The sequence below is a fragment of the Mastomys coucha genome, unplaced genomic scaffold (genome assembly GCF_008632895.1).
Source record: "Mastomys coucha isolate ucsf_1 unplaced genomic scaffold, UCSF_Mcou_1 pScaffold22, whole genome shotgun sequence".
Classification (NCBI taxonomy): Eukaryota; Metazoa; Chordata; class Mammalia; order Rodentia; family Muridae; genus Mastomys; species Mastomys coucha.
The window spans coordinates 96,991,987-96,996,237 of NW_022196905.1; positions in this window are offsets into that span (position 1 = coordinate 96,991,987).

The following is a 4,251-nucleotide window of genomic DNA, read 5'->3' on the forward strand; positions in this document are numbered from 1 at the left end:
CCATTGCCTGGTCAAGCTTGTCTTGGAAGTTGCTGGCCAGATGTTGTGTTTGGACAAAGGCTGCTCCAGTGGTTCCTGTTGCACCCAGTCAGACAGCAAGGCCTAGTCCAATGAGCAGAGGGATGAAGATCTCTCTCTTCTTTTGGCTTTCTCCCATCTGCAAGATGAGTTCTTCAGGTTTGTAGAGATAAACCTGGAGGACATTGTGGTGCAGGAGCCTTGAATAGAGTTTATTTAGAGCATGGGCAAGAGAGTTAAGAGGGTAGTAGAGTTAGAGAAAGGCAAAAAGAGGGAAAAGAGTAGAGAAGTAGAGGCCAGCCATGACCACAAATACTTGTTCATTATTTCTATGCTGTGAAATCTCAAAGAGACTCAGAAAAACTGGCTAACTTACTTTATATTGGAAGCAGATGCTGGCTGTTAGTGCTGTAGTCTTGACTCTTCTGAGCACGTCTCATGCCCACCACTCCTCACTCCAGCCCAGCTCACTCTGAGCCCTGCTCACTTCAGTCTGCTCGCACTGGCCCAAAGATTGTATTTATTTATTATATGTAAGTACACTGTAGCTGTCTTCAGACACACCAGAAGAGAGCATCAGATCTCATTACAGATGGTTGTGAACCACCATGTGGATGCTGTGATTTGAACTCAGGACCTTTGGAAGAGCAGTCAGTGCTCTTAACCACTGAGTCATCTCTCCAGCCCTTCCCTAACCTTTTTTTTGCAAGTGATATTTGCTTCTGGATCCCCAACTTCTCTACTCCTATAAAGCTCATGGGTTCCCATGGATCTTGGCTCCCATGTTCACTCTTCTCCCCCTCTCTCTTGAATTACTCTCAAATTCCTTCATCCCCAGACTATAGATCATGTGTATTCTGCATGGCTGTAGGTTGGATTTTATCAGATACCCATATTCTGACCTCCCTAATCTCTTCAATAAAACATTCTTCTCAAAGTTGTCTAGGAGTGGTCATGGTCTTTTGTCAGGCACAGTGCTCCACGAGTCCTCTAACTCTACTAGACTGTGCTATCAATCGCATAGACAATGCCCCAAGCTCCAGAAATTCTGGCTGAACTCTACCCCCAGGCATCTGACCACAGACAGATAGCCCAGAGTGTCTGTTCTCGTGTTCTGCTCTGCTGCTGGATGGGAGTCTGCATCCCCGTCCTAGGAGAGAGGGGGAGAAAAGCTGAGGGAGGCACAGGGTTCCACTCCTTGGGAGTACAGGTGACACTGGACACCACAGAGGAGCTGAGAACAAATTGGGGGCCCCAGAGCAGCTCAGTCTGCCCTGAGGCCAAAGGGAAAGAGTGGGCAGGGCCAGGGGCAGGAAGCAGTGGCCCAGTGGCTCAGGTATAGCTGGTGTGAGTTGGGGTGCCGGAGTTCTCAGTCCGGTCTTGAGGCTGCAAGCACTGGGTGAAAAGAGGCAATGTATGGTTGTAAGATTTTTTTTATTGTAGAAAGGAGAGAGAAGAGATATAAAAGTAGGGGCTGACCATCTCCACGTGGCTGGCATGGAGAGGGGGAAGGGAGGAAGAAGAAGAAAAGAAGAGAAGAGAAGAGAAGAGAAGAGAAGAAGAGAGGAGAGGAGAGGAGAGGAGAGGAGAGGAGAGGAGAGGAGAGGAGAGGAGAGGAGAGGAGAGGAGCGAAGAGAAGAGAAGCGAAGAGAAGCAAAGAGAAGAGGGGAGGGGGCAAGCCACCCCTTATATGGTGGGCTGGGCTATCTGTCTGTGGGACTGGGCTATCTGTGGTCAGATGATTGGGGGTAGAGTCCAGCCAGAATGCTAAGAGCATGGAGCATTGCCTACATGATTGATAGCACAGGCTAGTGGAGTTGGAAGACTTGTGGAATCAGCCTGTGTCTGGGAACGTGTCTCTACTGTTTCTGTCCCTTGTGAAATCTTTCACTGGGTCTCTGAAAGTTGAAACTCGTTCAACCAAATCACAGACTGCTTTTTCATGGTTCAACAGCCTCTGTTCATCACGGGGTAACAAAACACAGAAATAGCATACAGAACTTCGTTCCCAATGGACTCAGTCTCTCTGAAACAACTTTCGTATCTGATCCCCTTAAATTTGTGGCCAACAAATTTGACTCCAATCTTTAGTATTACTTTTTTCCACCTGGTGATCTATTTTGTAAGATCTGACTGTTTCTTGAACACTGCTCAACCTCTTGGGAACACATTAAGCAATTATGAGTCTCCTTAGCTTCTGGATCCTGTTGCACTCTCTGGGGACAACAACCAAGGGACAACTCAGTTATCTGTCTCCTTGTGTTTGTATCTCTTCTTTCACAGAAGCTCCTACCAGTCCATCTTTTCAATAGATTTCTCCTCTACCTTCTCTGACTGCTACTCTCTCCTCCTCTAATGTTGTGTCAATTCAGAACTTCCTACTTTCCCTACTAGCATTATAAAGGCCACACTGGCGGATGAGCATCCCCTGTAGTGCTGCCCATTTTCCATGAATAGAGATGACTCTCCTCTGTGATTTCTAATATTTCCCTCTTACAAGATTCTTATTCTTGGGGTTGACCCCAGATACAAATTCTAGACATCATGACTTTTATAATTCTGACACTTTTTTCTCAGTTTCTTTCTGGGACCTCTTCATGCTTCCTTCAAGGAGCTGTAGTTCTTCAGTTTCCTTCTGAGCTCTTGGGGAAATGACCCTCTCCTTCCCTCCTCCTCCTTCTCAGAGCTACCCGATGAATCTTCATTTGCTCTCGGGACTAATTATTGCCACTCTGTGCTCCAGATCTCTTACTACAAATTGTCTGCTATGTGCCACAAATTCTCAATGCCCTCTTGGGCCTCAGTGATGTGGGAATCCTCCCTGTGGTAGAGGTCCTTTACTTTTCTACCCTGCTCCCTCTCACCCCTTGTATAAGCTCCAGAAATTCTTTACATCATCCCAGACTTTTACTTCCACCCTTTCTTAACATACTTCTCACAGCTGAATTCTTTGTCTCCCCCTTTATATGCTCATGGGCCAAGGTAGGACTATTCAAAGGACTCCCCTACTTGGGATCAGATTATCCTAAAACCTCACGATCTTCCTGCAAAATACTTGGCCTAATTATAGCTCAATTAATGTGTAAAGATTGGCGGACTAAATTTTTTAATTCTATCATATGGAAGCCAGTACTACAAATGCACAAATGCACAAATGATGCTCAAGTGTCTTAGAGCTAAACTTTATCTGCTCTGTATTTTAAAACCTTCTCTCTCTAATGTAGACAAGAGCTAGCTCACAGACTAAAGTTTAAGGAGTCCCCTGCAGGGATCTCCAGGAGGAAGGAGGACCTGATGGGGCAAAATGAGTGATTTTGTAAGTCCCCAGGATTTATTAATTCATGTATGTGAAAAAATAGTCCAAATTGGTGAGTATACTACTTGGGGAGATATTGTTGAACCAAACTTTGTTGATCTTGTTAGGTCATCTCAGAAATTTCAATCAGGGCCTATTGGCTATAGGTTTGTATATCAGGTTACAGATTTCAGCAGCTAATATTGCACTTAATGACAAGATCATAGGTTATCTTATTGATGCCATCTCCACTAGCAGAGAGTGGCCTTCTCTTCTTGAAAATCATTATATCTATGCATTGTTTCAATTTTATCTATATTTTTAAGAAGTAGGTTTTTAGTGGCATTTTTCAAATTTCACTTTTTTAGAGCATCACAGCTCTAATCAACTATTTGTTCTTATTCTCCAATGTCTCTGGGGAATTAAGAATGTTATTCCTTTTTCTCATGTCTTTGATTACTTGTATTTCTTTAGGGGAATTTCTTCTGTAGCTCAAGCTTGCCTCTTCTTTGAAATTTCTTTGAACACCTAATCCTGCCTCTGCGGCCCAGTGCCTGAAATTAGTGTTTGAAATCATTCCAGGCTGAGCTCTTACTAGTCAGTAAGAAAAAAGAGACAATGGAATGAGTCTTCCCACCTCCCTGAATTGCATTGGGAAAATATATATAAAAATGTACTTCAGTAAGAATTGGGTGCACTGAACAACTTTGAAGCTGGTGTAGTCACAACAAAGGAAGGGGAGGGGGAAGAAGGGAGGGAGCTTTCTTCCTTTGAAAGTAGTTTCTATTATCATTGGGTTCTGATGTTATCAATGTTAGATGACCAATAAAGGTCCAAACTGAAAACATTTGGTGTTTACAGAACAAGGCAATCAAGAATCTAGATAAGAGCCGGGCGGTGGTGGCTCGCGCCTTTAATCCCAGCACTTGGGAGGCAGA